The sequence below is a fragment of the Moschus berezovskii genome, chromosome 11 (assembly GCF_049115385.1).
Source record: "Moschus berezovskii isolate FMDL1 chromosome 11, NW_MosBer_1.0, whole genome shotgun sequence".
Classification (NCBI taxonomy): Eukaryota; Metazoa; Chordata; class Mammalia; order Artiodactyla; family Moschidae; genus Moschus; species Moschus berezovskii.
In genome coordinates, this window is record NC_142470.1 from 61,994,569 (window position 1) to 62,012,171 (window position 17,603).

Genomic DNA, 17,603 nt, shown 5'->3' on the forward strand with positions numbered 1-17,603 from the left:
ACATCGACATGAATCAGCCATGGGTGCACATATGTCCCCCCATCCTGAACCCCCCTCCCACCTCCCTCCGCACCTCATCCCTCTGGGCTGTCCCAGAGCACTGGCTTTGGGTGCCCTGCTTCATGCATTGAACTTACACTGGTCATCTGTTTTACATATGGTAATATACATGTTTCAATGCTATTCTCTCAAATTATCCCATCCCCTGCTTCTCCCACAGAGTCCAGTGTTCTTTATGTCTGTGTCTCCTTTGCTTCCCTACATGTAGGATCATTGTTCAGTTCAGTTCAGTTGCTCAGTCGTGTCCAGCTGTTTGTAACCCCATGGACTGCAGCATGCCAGGCTTACCTGACCATCACCAACTCCCAGAGTCTGCTCAAACTCATGTCCATCAAGTCGGTGATGCCATCCAATCATATCACTCTGTCCTCTTCTCCCACCTTCAATCTTTCCCAGCATCAGGGTCTTTTCCAATGAGTCAGTTCTTCGGATCAGGTGGCCAAGGTATTGAAGTTTCAGCTGTAGCATCAGTCCTTCCAATGAATATTCAGGACTGATTTCCTTTATGATTGACTGGTTTGATCTCCTTGCAGTCCAAGGAACTCTCAAGAGTCATCTCCAATACCCAGTTCAAAGGCAGCAATTCTTTGGTGCTCAGCTTTCTTTATAGTCCAACTTTCACATCCATACATGACTACTGGACAAACCATAGCCTTGACTAGTGGACCTTTGTTGGCAAATAATGTCTCTGCTTTTTAATATGCTGTCTAGGTTGGTCATAGCTTTTCTTCCAAGGACCAAGTGTCTTTTAATTTCATGGCTGCAGTCACCATCTGCAGTGATTTTGGAGCTCAAGAAAATGAAGTCTGTCACTGTTTCCACTGTTTCCCCATCTATTTCCCATGAAGTGATGGGACTGGATACCATGATCTTAGTTTTTTGAATGTTGAGTTTTAAGCCAGCTTTTTCACTCTCCTCTTCACTTTCATCAAAAAGCTCTTCAGTTCCTCTTTGCTTCCTGCCATAAAGGTGGTGTCATCTGCATATCTGAGGTAATTGATATTTCTCCCAGCAATCTTGATTCCAGCTTGTGCTTCATCCAGCCTGGCATTTCACATGATGTACTCTGCATAGGAGTTAAATAAGCAAGGTGACAATATATAGCCTTGACGTACTCCTTTCCCAATTTGGAACAGTCCATTGTTCCTTGTCTGGTTCTAACTGTTGCTTCTTGACCTGCATACAGATTTCTCAGGAGGCAGATAAAGTGGTCTGGTATTCCCACCTCTTGAAGAATTTTCCACAGTTTGCTATGATCCACATAGTCAAAGGCTTTGGTATAGTCAATAAAGCAGAAGTAGATGTTTTTCTGGAACTCTCTTGCTTTTTCTATGATCCTCTTTATGAGGCTAAAACTGAAGACCCCCAAATTCCGAGGGGACTCCCTCCCCTGACAGCTGCCCCTCACCCGTCCTGATACGCAGCTCAGCTGGACAGAGCAGGTGCCTGGCCTCTACGCCTGGGAGACAGATCATCTTTATTTACCTGTTTGTCAGGTTTGCTTGTGTTTCAGATGGTAAGGAATCCGCCTACAATGCAGGAGACCTGTTCAATCGCTGGATCAGGGAGATCCCCTGGAGAAGGGAATGGCAACCCACTCCAGTATTCTTGCCTGGAGAATCCCATGGACAGAGGAGCCTGGAGGGCTACAGTTCATGGGGTTGCAAAGAGTCTGACACAACTGAGCACACACACAGCACAAACAAGGGAAAGGCAGGACCTCTTGTAAGATCTGAATTATTCATCATCAGTTTCGAGGAGGCCACAAAAGTGTCTTGACTTTGAGGTTCCCTACCTGAGAGTAAATTTTCTCAAGCAGTCTAAAGCAGTCGGAAAGAAGAAAACCAAACAAACAAGCAAAACACAGCCCACTGCAAATGTCAAGGCTGAGTTCACACCCTCTCCTGAAATGTTGGGATCCACTGGAAACCAGCTTCAATAAACCATGGTTCTGAATTCCCAGAACGCAGCACAAGTTGGTGAGCTAGTTTGATCACAGGCTTAGGCCTTCCTGACTGGCATCAGAATTTCAGAACCCAGTAAGAGAATTTTCTACCCACTTCCAGTTATCAAAGACTTTGTCCAGGACAACAACATAATTAAAAAGTGCAGGGAAACCAACTGGTAATGCAAACCTCATTAAATTGGCACAGCGTGACTCATGAGGAAAATTAAAAGGGCTCAAGGGTGTGCAGAGAGCTAAGGTCCTTCACAAAATGGAACCGTTTTCCCAGATTTTCAATTTTAATATATTACCGCAAATAGCAGTAGCACTGAATGCTGTGGGAGTCAACCCAGGCCTGTGACAGTGGATGGTGCAGCGCTAAGTTGTGTCTGACTCTTTGTGACCCTGTGGACTATAGTCAGCCAGGCTCCTCCGTCTATGGGAATCGCCAGGCAGAATACTGGAGTGATTTGCCATGCCCTCCTCCAGGGGACCTTCCCAACCCAGGGATTGAACCCACGTCTCTTACATCTCCTGCGCTGGCAGGTGGGTTCTTTACCGCTAGCGCCACCCGGGAAGCCCAACAGCGGATGGAGGTTCCTCCAAAGAGCTTCCTTTGCCAGGTGTGTATGTCCAGGACAGACCTGGGCCTGTGAGACTTTGTGGAGATGCTGAGTGGCGGTGGTGCTGGGGGTTGTCACGGGATGGAACTGCCGCAATGCCACAGGCAGCAACGTGGCTGCTAATGACCAATACACATGCTGTCGTTAAAATCCACTTAACTGGATTATGAAAGCGATTTAAAATGACTTCCTTGGGTGAGAGGAAAACCACGCTTAGGTTCCTTTGCAAGTCATCCCTTGTATCTTAAGCATACTTACATGGAGCAAGAACAGTTTATTCAAACGCTTCATGTATTTTTTTTAAAACGCCATGTGCTTTCATTAAACTCCTGCAATGTTCTATTTACCACGGAGAATCACTTGAAGTCCCTAACTTCAACCACTGGTGACAGTCTTTATTTTCATTCTAATATGGGTTCAGAGTAATGGAAAGAGTTCCTTTAATTAACGGACTCACCCAGGGCTGCCCTGAGCCCTCACTCGACCTTTTGGGAAAGCAATGCAGAGTGCTTAGCACATAGAGGACGCAGTCTGGGAAGATGCTTGGAAAATACAGGAAAAGCCATATAAACTCTCATGACTCCAAATGCAGCTGACCCTCTGTCCTGGGAAGATGCCCTCAGTCTGGGTGGCTGCCTCCTGCAGGGAGGGAGTGCTGGCAGAATGCGTCACGGCCATGTGTGACACTCAGGCCAGGCGTGACACACCGGGGGGACACATAGCACAGTACCATCTCCGGCTTCCCACCAAAGGTGTGTGTTACCTTCTCCACCTGCACGGGTGGGCCAGAACTCAGAGTCAAAGCACCGCACTTACAATTCTCTGTGGTCCCGCCCAAGGACCTTTCCCAGATTTTAATATCTGTTCACACACATGGGCAAGCAGGAAAAAAATGCAGCCCAACCACAACCACCACCAGCCCATCCCTGGGGACCAGCCTTATTATCCCACCAGGGGCTGCTAATGTGTGTTGCTTTGATTGTTAGGATTTGATACGTTTACGGATCCGAGATGAGTGCTTTTGTAAACTCTCCCTGGGAAGGTGCTACCCAATTTATTTACTAATTACCGGCCAACTACACATGTCCCTCACTTCTGAATGCTCTGTTAAAGAAAGGAACAAAGATGCCCAACCACATCTGGGATCATTATGAAAAGAGAGGCGCTTTTCAGGTGTTCTCTGTGAGATTCAGGGAGGCATACAAATAATAAGGTTGAATGGTTTAAGACTGACTTCCTAAAGTAGCTAACAAAATGTGAGAAAAGGAAGGCCTGCTCCAGACCTGATGTGTTCCATGATGTCACTGCCCTGGCACCTGGAGATCATCAGATGCTAGAGGTTTTACTCAGCTGGTAAAGAATTGTCTGCAATATAGGAGAGCCAGGTTCAGTCCCTGGGTGGGGAAGATCCCCTGGAGAAGGGAATGGCAACCCATTCCAGTATTCTGGCCTGGAAATTCCCATGCACAGCGGAGCCTGGTGGGCTGCAGTCCATGGGGTCTCAAACAGTCGGACACAACTGAGCGACTGACACTCACTTTTGTGTATCTTAGTGTGAACTTTACCATCTGTCCGCTGTTCTCCCCACACAAGCAAGGGGGCCTGTGACAGTGCCTGCCTTCTGTTTGCCCTACAAACTGCCAGACACTAAAGGAAGGACACTTGGTTTTGAGGTACACAGGTGACTGGACATCCCAAGGTACTTGACTTTAAGCAAAAGTGTCCTTGGCAAGCACACAGGATAAACAAGGGGGATGTTGAAATATCTAACTGCAACCCTCAGTCCTGCTTTCATCCACCATGTAAAAACACAGTATAAAGCAAGCACACATACGCACACACCTGATCTTCCTCCTCTAATCCTGTTCTGAATCTACCTCCCCCCGCAGGGAGCTTGAGTTTTGATGCCAGAAGTCCAGTCACCTGGCCCAGCCCAGCACCCTAGATGCCCTGCTGGAGGTGCCACTGCAGGATCTGGTCCCGCAGATGAAACACATCCTGCACCTACCCGGGTACCCGAAGACGCTGATGCTGTAAGAACCCTCACACTGCACACAGAGAGAAAAGTGTGTGTTCCCACAAGCAGTCTTTGTCGTTGTGTCGGTCATGTCCAACTCTTTTGTGACCCCCTGGACTGTAGCTCGTCAGGCTTCTCTGTCCATGGGATTCTCTAGGACAAGAATACTGGAGTGAATTGCCATTTCTAACACATGGTCCACTTATAATAAACTAAGAGTGCAGTTTAAACTCTAAACATTTTTGAGATCTTCCTACCCCACTGACGATGTGGAATTCTCCAGAGATCACTGATAAAGGAAGAAGAGTGTTCTCTCGGTCAGAAGGCCAGGGTTCTGATCCTGAGTTTGTTTCTCAGCGGCGGTGAATCCCAGCCATGATTGATAACTTGTCATGATTCACATTCTCTCTCCTCATATCTGACATAAAGTCACATCATTCTCGGGATGTGTTCCTCCCATATTTAAGTGTGCGTGTGTGTGAGGGTGTGCCAATGTGTGTGTGTGCTTGTGTCGTCTTTTAAAAGATAGTCCTCTTTTCTTTTTTTTGGCACTGGGACTTCTCAGGGGTATAGTTTTCCCAATTGTAAAATATAATTTACATAGTAAGACCCTTCTTCTAATAGGAAAAGCAAATTCATTCATTTAATCATGCACCTAGAGTCTGACACTGTCATTGGATTAACTGCATCATTTAGAAAACAAATTCTGTATCAGTTGCATTTTTTCCTACCCATCTGTGGCCAGAGGTACAAATACAGGTTTTAACACACTGCAAAAAAGCCATCAATAGACTTTCAAGGAAGCTACTTTTCACATTAATTTCTGATTCATGAAAGGTATTGGGGTATCTACAAGATTTACCTATTCCCAATGCTCAGTCACTTAGTCATGGCCAACTCTTTTGTGACCCCATGGACTGTAGCCTTTCAGGCTTTTTTGTCCATAGTATTTCCCAGGCAAGAATACTGGAGTGGTTTGCCATTTCCTACTCCAGAAAATCATTCTAGAAGCCACAATAATTAGCAACATGCAAGAACCTGTACTTGAAAATTTTGTATAATTTGAAAGCAGAAAACCAATGGTTCTAAAGTTAATATAGCATTCTCCTCTCAGGCTCAAATCCTAGAAGCAGCCTAGCATAGGACTAAATATGTGAATTTTAAATTTCTGAAAACAAAGGCTTCTGATCAAGACACTGTAGGATTTTTCTTTACGATGTATTATCTAATGCTTTAGCCAATATATTTCTAAACATCCCAAGAGGCTACTTTCTAGGCTTGCACTCTTCGATGACCCAGTAACTCAAAAGTGTGTTAGTTGCTCAGGCATTTCTGACTCTTTGCAACCCCATGGACTGTAGCCTGGCAGGCTCTTCTGCCCAGGGGATTTTCCAGGCAAGAATACTGGAGCTGGTTGCCATCCCCTTCTCCAGGGGATCTTTCCAACTCAGGGATCGAACCCAGGTCTCCTGCATTGCAGACAGATTCTTTAATGTCTGAGTCACTGGGGAAGCCTCAAAGCACAGGGGTAATTCTCTTGAATCTTAGCTTATATTTTTCTTTGGAAATGTCACTGCTGTCACACCCTGTGAGCCTGAATTTCATCCTACTACTGCATGACCAGATATCCCAAATGGCCTGGGCCATCTTTCAGCAGCAACTCAAGCTTCTGTCTGCCTCCAGGTTCCAAAAGACACGGGCTCCAGGCCCTGCGCCTGCAGCCTGGACAACCTTCCAGAGCCGGCATGCCCAGGTGGGGCTAGGAGCTCCCAGTTAATGCCCTTCCTCTTCAGAGTGGTATCTCATGTTGCTTTGTGGCCTTTGGAGACACCCAAGTTCCATTCAGTTCAGTTGCTCAGTCATGTCTGACTCTTTGCGACCCCATGGACTGCAGCACATAAGGCTTCCCTGTCCTTGACCAACTCCCAACACCTACTCAAATTCATGTCCATCAAGTCAGTGATGCCATCCAACCATCTCATCCTGTCACTCCGTTTCCTCCTGCCTTCAATCTTGCCCAGCATCAGGGTCTTTTCCAATGAGTCAGTTGGCCATCAGGTGGCCAAAGTATTTGGAGCTTCAGCTTCAGCATCAGTCCTTCCAATGAATCTTTAGGACCGATTTCCTTTATGATTGACTGGTTTGATCTCCTTGCAGTCCAAGAGATTCTCAAGACTCAAGATTCTTCTTCACCACAGTTCAAAAGCATCACTTCTTTGGAGCTCAGCTTTCTTTATGACCCAACTCTCACATCCATACATGACTCCTGGAAAAAACATTGCTTTGACTAGACGGACCTTTGTTGGCAAAGTAATGTCTCTGCTTTTTAATATGCTGTCAAGGTTGATCATAGCTTTTCTTCCAAGGAGCAAGTGTCTTTTAATTTATGGCTTCAGTCACCATATGCAGTGATTTTGGAGCCCAAGAGAATAAACTCTGTCACTGTTTCCATTGTTTCCCCATCTGTTTGCCATGAAGTGATAGGACCAGATGCCATGATCTTAGTTTTCTGAATGTTGAGTTTTAAGCTAACTTTTTCACTCTCCTCTTTCACTTTCATCAAGAGGGTCCTCAGTTCCTTTCTGCCATCAGGGTGGTGTCATCTGCATTTGGAGACATCCAAGCCCAAGTTCAGATCCCAGCTCTGTTCTCACTCTTGAGGCAGCCACTTCCTCCTTCTGAGCTCAGTCTCATAGCATGGCCCAAGGTGCCCCTTGATGCCCTGTGCGGACATAACAGCAGGGTGGGGCATGAAAAGTCTCAAAGCAGAGGCTCTGATTATTCTTGGCGTCACAGCTCTCCCCAGGACTATGGGCTGTTGGAAAGGATGTCCAGTATGGATAACTAAAGGTTCCTTCTCTTCTGAGCAGGGGAATCAGCTTTTCGATATGCCAGAAAACACAATTATCCATTCCATGCAATCCCCATGCTGGAGGACACCTTGGAGAGAGTTTAACCACAGTCTTCGTCTGGCAGCCCTGAAAACCACGCAGGTCCCTGCAGGACTCAGGACCGAGAGGTCTCCTTCCTGCTTCATTCTCTGAGAAAGTCCAGTGCAAAACTGCTACCCCAACCTTCACACTTGTTAGAAACAACATCTGCCTGGAACTGGGGATTCTTTCCGGAGAAGACCACAGGGGCAGTGGAAAGCAGGAGGGGTACGGACAGGCCTGTTCAGACAAGTGCCTGAGAGTGGGTGGCGGTGCTCTGAGGTCATTCCATCCACAGGGCAATTCCATGTCAAAGCAGGAGGGACTTGGTGCTGGGAGGCAGACCAGAACCTGCCTACGGCCAAGGGAAGCAGTAGGCAGACCACTGCGGGAAACCCAGCTTTTACCAAGTGGCAGGTCTAGGATGGATGTGAGGGCTGGACCAAACTACTGGTTGAGGACTGCTCAGGTCAGTCTCACACCCTTTACATTAGGGCCACCACTTCACGCACAGGCCAGGTGTATTCCATGCATTTTGAATTGCATTTCTTCCCCATCAATTTTGGTGGGCAGAACAGAGCTTAGAATTTAAGATCAGGATGGGATTTTGTAAGAGTCATAATAAATCCATGCTTTTGCCCAAGCCCCATGTTTACACATAAATTGCTCAAAAGTAGAAAAATGGCAGATGTAGTAATCCACAGTCCAATGTTTATGCATAAGAGTAGCTAGTCACCTCTTCCAGCATACTCAGGGTTTGGACTTGACACCAACCTGTTAAGAACATTGAAAACTGCTGTGTAAATTACACCTGCACAGTCCTGACTCCAAAATTAGTATCTGATTCTATGTAATTATTTCTGTTACTATCAGTTGTCAGTTTAATCCCCTAGTTCTTTTTAAAGGAGTGTTCAATGATTAAAATTGCAAAGCTTGACATACACCTACCTTGAAGGCACTATCTTTTCTAAGACATTCAAGAAAGAAGAGTAGAGTAGTTCACTTAATTTAAGCAATTAAAAATTAAGATGATATAATAGAAGATCCAGGAGGGAGAAAAAACACTGTATACTTAGGTGAATATTAAAACAAAGGCTGTCCCACTTATTAATGCACAAGACGTTTTTCATGCAAAAGCATCAAGAATGAAACACCAAATCCAGACACTAATTAAAAGTTTCTCAAAGGTCAAATATCTCCAAGTTTCTGGAAAGGAACTTGGCATTGGCTTATCTAAGCAATAGGTACAAAAGTATAGAAATAAGTTGGTATTTATAGAAAGACTTTAGCACTGAGAAACACTTGGATAAATTATAGACACAGAAGATAAAACTCCAGTTAGTATAAGCATTCACACACTTCATCATTTCAGGAAAAGGAGACTCTCAGAAAAAAAGAGCTCCAGAAACAAACGTCCACAGGAATTTCTCAGCAACCACTTCACTGTTCAACTAATCTCACAGGCTGGCCACAAATCCTTCCCCAGACCCAACTGACGTGTTTACCCCACGAGTAAACCTTTCCCTCTTAATTATCCTCATTAGAGACTGAGCAGCGCTGCCTGCTCTTCTCTACATAATAAATCCATTCACATATTTTCAGATGTGAAATTATCTCAGCTTTGAATCCTCCAGTATAAATGTCCTAAATTCTTTATCTTTACTTCCCAGATCTCAGGTACCACTTATTACACTCACCAAATGCTGGTTTCTGCTGAGCTCTCTCTTACCTTTGGCCCTTCTTGTCTGAACTGTGGGGCTCAGAACCCCACTAAGAGCTGAGGTTCATTGCACAGTCTCTACAGAGATTTAGCACAAAGCTCCAGAAGCTTCACCTGCACCAAGCAGAAAGGAATACTCCAGTTTACCTCACTCACAACAAAAATTTTATCAAGAATTCCACCACGTTTGAGTGACTTTTCTTAAGTTCGGCTGTAAAATTCAAGGCAATTCTTCCATTAGTTTCCAGCATTACCCACTCCCTGCTGCCAACAGTTTTCCTGATGCATTAGTGGGAAATGCGAGCTTTCAAGGCTTGGAAAATTTTTGGTTGCCAGTTTCAGAAAAATAGCAGGGTAAAATAAGCTCAAGGCCACACATCATTTCTCCTTTTAAAAGAAAACGTCAACCCCAAGTTTGCAACAACAGCATTTCAATTTTTGAAACCCACGAGTCATGAATTTTATTTCAATATGGCAAAGTATGTCGACCAAAATTAAAAAAAAAAAAAGTAACTATCGAGTAACCCGCCCGAGGCGTTTAAAATGTGCAGAAAGTACTTAAAATGCTTTTCGAGTCCCGCAGCAATGTCCTCACCAAGCATACAGCCGACCGAGCTGGGATCAACTGGCCCCTTCCCGGTCAGAACGCCAACCGCACACAAAGCAAGGATTCCGACCAAATATGGTTTGCCTCTCCTCAATTTTTCAGCCTGATCACTAAAAATACGTTCACAACCAATCCAGCCAAGCATTACTCTTCTCCCAAAGTGCTTCTCGGATTATAAAACAGCTTTGAAAGTTCAGCCTGACAAAACAAACACGGTACCAGGGGGAGAGACCTGGAAGGCGTTCGCAAAAAGTCTCATTTAAATTCCTGGAAAGCACGGCTTCTCAAACAGCTATTCGGATCGCTCTGGAAGGAGGCAGCAGCCGCTTCGCTCCAGCCAGGAGTTTCACTCCGTTCCATCCCGCTGCATCGCGAAATCCGAATGAGCTGGACGTTGCATGCCGTACCCCGGAATGCATCAAATCTCCTTTCGGTACACGGTGGAAAGTGGGACAACTCCTAAGCCGCCCTCCTCGAAACGAACACACCACTGCTCAGGAGTCACAAGATCTTTCTGCCCCAAACGTTTCAGCTACAGAAAACTAGATACCAGTGCAACACACTTTAGCCTTTAAGAAGCGCAGTTGTGCCTGCGGGTGGGGTCGAGAAGACAATTAAAGACCTCGAGCCCCTTGCAGAGCCAAAATTAAAGAGCAGGGTCACTGAGTCACCGGGGCACACCGTGTCCTCCTATCCCCGGAGCGCAAGTCTTCCGGTGGGCTCACCTCTCGAGGAATTTCCTGCTTCTCCCCCCAAAACTGTCCTCAGCGCTCCCTACACCCCACCACAGGTCTGGGAGCGGGTCGCCGAGTCTAACTCGGTGCCGAGCTGCGCCCGGGCTCCGGCGACCCAGCGGCAGGCGCCTGGCACCGCCCGACCCCGAGCCCTCGGTCGCCCACCTTTTCCGTACGGCGCGCCTCCCAGCCCGACCCCGCGGCGTGGAGTCGGGGACGAGCGTGTCACATCTTCTCCCGCGGCCACTCGGGCGCGCGCCACGCGCTCCCACAATCGCACCGACTGGACCAGAGAGCCGGGGCCCGGGCGCCAGACGCGCGCACGGCTCAGCGGCTCCCGCAGCGGCAGCCCGCCTCCGCCGAGCAGCCTCCTGGCGCCGCCCCAGAGACCCGGCGGCCCGCGCTCGCGTCCCGGACGGCCGGCCGGGTCTCCTCCGGTCCTGATCGCTGGGTGCTGGGCGGCGAAAGCGAGCGCGGCGGGCTCGGCCTCCGGGCCGGCGCGGTGTTGCGCTCAGCCAGCGCCGCGCGCCTCATTGTTCCAGGCGGCGGCTCCCTGCTCCCAGCCCCCGCGCAGAGGCTGCGCCGCGCCCCGCCCAGCGCTCCCCAGCGCCCACCCCTTGCCCCCCGCCCCTCCGCCTCGGCGGCTTCCTCCGGCCTCCCCTAGCTGCGGGGCTCACCTAGCGGGCGGCAGCTGGCCTCGGGAAGTTCCGCGACCTCTCCCCACTGCCTGGCCCCGCTGCCTGGCGGCGGCGGCGCAGGGGATACAAGGTGGGCCCTCCCCGGCTGCGAGCCGAGCCCGGCTGGTGGCAGAGTGATCGTAGACTGGGGCGTCGTGGCGGCCTGTAAAGGCACGCCTGTCCCCGCCGCCGCTGCCAGCCAGTCCCGAGGGTCACCTGCACAGGCTCCGCCCGGCACCGCGCGCCGCAGCCGCGGGCTCTCGGGCCTGCCCGACGGCGGGGATGCAGGGACTAGGACCTGCTGTGAGCTGAGGGGCCGGGGTCGGGGCACCAGGCCCGCGGAAGTGAGTCTTTGTGCGCCCCGCTCCGACACACCCTCCCGCGGCGCCGAAGGCCGGGCTACCTGCGCGAGAGGCAGCGCCCGGGAGCGGCCCGGGTGGGGCGCAGGGGAGCGAGCGCAGCATCCTCCCGGCCCGCGGGCTCCCTTTGTTCCGGCCGCTCGGCTGGCTCCGCGCCGCCGCCCGGCCCTCGCTCCCGGGAACTCCTCGGAGGCGCCAGGGCTCGGAGTTGTAGCGGGAGTGGCCACCTGCCCCTGGGAATTCCCTAATGCACCGTCGACCTGGCCATCTCCGCCGGGCCGGCAAAGTTCTAGGGACCGCGGCCCGCAGGCTGCTGGCCCGGAGCGCGGAGAACAGGCGCTGTAGCCGGGGGTGGGGCGGCAGATCTGATGTCCTTCTGCCAGCGTGCGGAATGTCCATTTGTCGCCGCGGTCCTTGTCCCTTCTGAGGGGACCGCAGCTGGTCCCTGGGACCAAGAACACGACGCGCTTTGTTTGCTGGTAAACACGCGCCTTTGAACTTCAACGCGCTCCCCGCTTGCGCGACCGAGGCGGTAGGCAGCCCCTCACCCTGTAGTCCTCCGGCGGCCCCAGAGGGCTGTTGGGGAGGGGGTGGGGGAGCCACCAGGTAGTGGCCGTCTCAGAGGGACAGGTTACCCACCCCCCTGGCCCTCTATCCTAGGTCCCGGCAGGAGCTGACAGTTTGGAGACACAAATCCTTCACTAAATACACTATTTTAAAATTCGTATGTACATTCATTGACCTAATTCAGGATTTTTAGAAGAAAACAATGAACTGGATATCCAATCCATTCAGTATTTACTGAGTGACCGCTGTGTTCCGGGACTCCGGGCTGGAGAAGGGGCAGTACACAGCGAAGCTGAGTAGCACCTCTTTCCGGACATTTAAACCATCACCGGGTGTTCAACTAAAACCGACTGGGCAAGACGCGCTGCCCTCAATCAACAGTGGGGGCCAAAACGCTCCCCTCCGTGTATCCCCAGCTGTGGTGATGGTTTCCGACACCTGGAGTTGGGAGCAGCTGCAGTGAAGGGATCGTGTGTCACATGCGCTTGGAGAAGAGTGTTCGATAAATATGAACCACCGACAATATGGCTACACGAAAGGGACGTGATAGGGTCCTGGGCCTGCTGGGGATGGGAGTGATGCAGGAAAATCCACCCCTTGTTCCCTGACAGAGGGGTCCCCGACCTCCGGGGTCGCGTACCTGAGTATCTGAGGTGGAGTTGGTGTAAAGTCGTATAAAGAAAGTGCGCAATAAATGTAACACTCTTGAATCATCATGAACCACCCCCAACTCCAATCCGTGGGAAAACTGCCTTTCAGGAAACCGAGAAACTAGTCCCTGGTGCCAGAAAGACTGGGGACCGCTGCCCTTAGGGACCCTGGCAGGCACACTGAAGGGGTACCTACCTTCCAGGTTTATCATTAAGAGTAGAGCTCAGGGACTGCCCTGGTGGCGCAGTGGATAACAATCTACCTGCCAGTGCAGGGGACACGGGTTTGGTCCCTGGTCAGGGAAGACCTCACATGTCACAGGGCAACTAAGTGGGCGGAAACTACCTAGCCCATGTGTGAAACTTAAACTACTGAAGCCTGCGAGTCCTAGAGCCAGGAAGTTGCAGTTACTGAAGCCCACCTGCCCTGGAGCCTGTGCTCTGCAACAAGAAAAGCCACTGCAATGAGAAGCCCATGCACCCCAACTAGAGAAAGCCCACATGCAGCAACCAAGACACAGGGCAGCCAGAAATAAATAAATAAAATAGAAGAGTAGAGATCAGGTACTGAAATGTCTCCCTAGTGCCTGGAATGTTATATCTAATAATTGTAGTAATTAATATATAATAGTAGCCATTACTAAAATCCCTTAACCATGAAATAGAAAATAATTTATATATTCTTCTTATAGTGTATACATATTTAAATGCTGCAGAAGTTAGTGCCTTGATTACCTTAAGGAAATTTTAATGACAAGTTAAATAAGAGTAGCCAAATAACAATTAACTTTATGCTTGTAGAAAAATTACCACCTGCAGGCAAATATGCAAATCATTGTAAAATTTTAAGTGAATTTATTATTTATGGTTGGGTTAATCAATGAAGTGGGGCTAAATTGACTTAATTATTGCTTCCTAAGGAAATCAGAAAGCTAGTTGATAGACATAAAGCTATCAACTGATGATCATTTCTGTCCAAGTGTATGGTAAATAAAATATTTTGACATCCTTTAATTGCTAAGAGGCATCTCAAGTAGAAACAGATTATTTAGTTTTTTTTTTCATCAGTCTACAGATTTGTGAAAAATTCACTGGCTCTCTGGCATTTTAGTATTCCATTCCTTAAAATAAACAAACCAGAATAAATTTATTCTTAAGCATCAGAAACCCATTTGGTATTACCCATTTCCTCCTAATAAGCTCAGGGTCCCACTATTCTATCTCTTATCCAGTGTTGTCAGATGATAGATGTGTTCACAGGAAACATTCCTTCCCTCTTTGGAAACTTGTCCTTGATTAGCAGTCAAATCCAGAAGTTCTGTGAACTCCCATCTGAGAAGTGTCTGGGTTTGGGTAAGAAATGGGTAAATATTTTCGAACTGTATCATTGTTGAATCTGGGGGACTTGTTTTCACTTAACTACTGTTCATAGAAAAAAATTGCTCTCCTATTTTTATGCCATTCATTCTCACAATAAACCCACAGATTATTTGACAGATGTGGAAACTGAGGCTGACAGATTTTTCTCTCTAGGATCATTTTTCTTTAAGCATTATGTCTTTGGTTCTGAGATTGTCACTCTGTAAATGAAATTAGTACCTCATGGAGTAAAATAACCTACAGACGTGTTCTTCATACTTAATCAGTAAGACAAATGTGCATGTGGGCCCTGCAAAAATGAGTTTCAGATACTCACCTGTTTGGAGTCCATTAAGTAGTGCTAGGACTGAAGTGACTTAGCAGCAGCAGGACTTCCCAGGTGGCTCAGTGATAAAGAACTCTCCTGCCAATGCAGAAGACATGGGTTTGATCCCTGGATTGGGACGATCCCCTGGAGAAGGGAATGGCAACCCACTCCAGAATTCTTGCCTAGAGAATCCCATGGACAGAGGAGCCTGGCAGACAACAGCTGGACACAACTGAGTGACTAACACTTCACTTCAGTAGATAAGAAGCCTGTACAGGAAGAAACTGAGGCATGGCTGCCTCTTGCCACCATCCAGCTTGCATCTCCCCATCCTGGAGCTCCAACAGGAAATGGAGCAGCGTCGGGCAGGGTCAGAGGGTCACAGCCACACCTGCAGAACTGACCTAGGTGAAAACAAGTCAGGCTGTGAAAGAAGTTTCCCTTTTGCAAACTTTTCCACATAATCCACGACTTAAATCTCAGAGGACTCAGAGCCCAGGGTTCGAGTCCTCTGCATTGTACAGCAAATTCCCACTGGCCATCTATTTTACACATGGTAATGTATATGCTTCTAGGCTATTCTTTCTATTCATCTGTTCTCTATGTCTGCCTCTCCTAGCAGATGGGTTTGTCAGTACTATCTTTCTAGATTCCATATATATGCGTTAGTATATGATATTTGTTTTCCTCTGTCTTGCTTCACTGTGTGTAACAGACTCTAGGTTCATCCACCGTATTAGAACTAACTCAGATGTGACAACTTAGAGTGGGATGGGGTGGGGGGTGGGAGGTGGGAGAGAGGTTCAGGAGGGAGGGGACATATGTGTACCTATGGCTGATTTGTGCTGATGTATGGCCGAAACCAACACAACATTGTAAAGCAATTATTCTTCAATTAAAAATAAATATTTTTTAAAAAGGACAAGACTCATCAGGGAGATCTTGGTTTTCCGCCAACCCTGTCACCTTCATGAAGCTGTTTGAACCTTCTGAGCCTCCATGACCTGGTCAGTGATACAAACTAAACCCACTTCACAAATACCTGCAGGAGGGGGAGCTCACTGCACAAGCTCACAGACATCCACAAGTGCACCGCACTTCACAGTTTATGTAAAGGCTTCTCTCCCCTCAACTCTGAAGTAGGAGATGAAGAAGTGGGGGATTAAGGCCATCTAGAGATGGCCCTGTTACTTCTGACCTGGGGGACCATAATCATTGCTATGGAGAAGGCAATGGCAAGCCACTCCAGTACTCTTGCCTAGAAAATCCCATGGATGGAGGAGCCTGGTAGGCTGCAGTCCATGGGGTCTCTAAGGGTCGGACACGACTGAGCAATTTCACTTTCACTTTTCACTTTCACACATTGGAAAAGGAAATGGCAACCCACTCCAGTGTTCTTGCCTGGAGAATCCCAGGGACGGGGGAGCTTGGTGGGCTTCCGTCTATGGGGTCACACAGAGTTGGACACGACTGAAGTGACTTAGCAGCAGCAATCATTGCTAACACTGATGTTTTAAGGCCTACATACTAAGCCTTTTATAAATATTGACTCATTTAATATTAATAACAAGGGTTTAAAAAACTTTCTTTTTTTGGAATAATTTCAAACTTAAAGAAAAATTAGAGAAATAATGTCTTCACCAAGACTCCCCAGACTCTGGCACTTGACTGGGATTGTCACATCCCCCATTACTTCTGTTTTGTCCTGAAATATTTTATCCTGAGAGCAAGTTGCATCCATCGTGTCCTTTCTGCCCCCCAAAATACAGTTACTCCAAAGTGGCTTTAAGACACTTTGCTTTTAGAAAAAAACACAAGTACTTGTTTTAGCAAACAGAAAGAAATCCTAGGAGGATTTTTCACTTTTAAGAAAAACGGCAAAAACTGAAAGTTGTGTCCGGCATGTGTTTCGCACGAGTGGCCTCCCCAGGCTCCTTCCTGGAACCACGCTGAGCATCTCAGCATCTGGCCCCCAGGGCTGTGAACCCTGTCTGGGAACATCTGTGTGCTTCTTCTCCATTTATTTTGAGACCACTAGCAAGACCCATCATAAGTGACTTCCTTGCTGTACACCATTTCTCCTTGTGAAAGCGTCCCTGGGGATGAGCTACTTTCACATAGTTGGGCAAATCTATATTTTATTTTCCTAACAACAGAGACATTGTCTTACATAATTAGGGAAATGATATTATTATACTGTGATCTCATCTCGGACTTTATGCACATTTCACTAATTGTCCTGAGGAAGTCCTTTTTAATAATAATAAGCAATAATATATTATTGTGTAATATATATTTTATCATAATAAACAAAATAATAATAATGTATTTTATAATAATGATAAACAACAGGGCCCAGGAGCCCATCATGAATCATCTGTTGTATTTCATTGTATCATCTCTTTGGTCTCTTTAATCTGAAACAGTTTCCTTAACTTTCACATTTGTTGCACAGTTCAGATCATATCTCCTGTTAAGTGCCCTCCAGGTGGGCTTGTCTGATGCTTCCTCACAGTCAAATTCAGATTAGCTTCAGATTACGCTGTTTTTCTTTTTGGGCAGAAACACCCCAGTGTGACAGAGCATCCGTTTGGAAACTATATACTGTGCTCATTTATTCCAGTAACAATGAAACTTTTGTTACTTGCTTAAGGTGGAGTGTGCCAGTTTTCTCCACAGTCAAGTTACTATTCCTTCCTTTATCATTAAAAGTAATTTGTGTAGAGATGCTTTGAGGATATGTAAATATTCTGTTTCTCCTCAAACTTTTCCTTGCTGGTTTAGGCCTCTGATCTTGATTCTCCCCTGCAAGGACGACGCTTTCCTAATCCCATCCGTCCTTTACACCGTGTGGTTGGCATTTTGCCACACGGAAGAGCTTTTTCTCTTTTCCCCCATTTCTTGATTTCATAACAAGATTCTTATGCCAGTGTTTTTGTCTCCCTCTTTCGAAAGAGGAAACTGAAAGGTCACAGAGAGAGCAGACCGTCATGGGTCACACGGCCAGTGATCAGCAGCAACTTGGGC

General features: G+C 47.6%; 1 protein-coding gene and 1 pseudogene across 2 annotated transcripts in view; one reads left to right on the forward strand and one right to left on the reverse strand.

Annotated features, from left to right (window-relative positions):
* Positions 1-11,447, reverse strand: part of ST6GAL2 (ST6 beta-galactoside alpha-2,6-sialyltransferase 2) — a 57,319-nt gene extending 45,872 nt beyond the window's left edge. The window contains exon 1 of one of the 2 annotated variants that reach the window (XM_088841387.1): positions 11,314-11,447. The gene's annotated coding sequence lies outside the window, so the exon portion shown is untranslated. Of the gene's footprint in view, positions 1-10,801; positions 10,924-11,313 lie in introns of those variants that run through there. The other variant, XM_088841386.1, reaches the window with a different exon arrangement.
* On the forward strand, positions 9,859-12,017 carry LOC148776166 (uncharacterized; annotated as a pseudogene).
* The last annotated feature ends 5,586 nt before the right edge of the window (positions 12,018-17,603 follow it).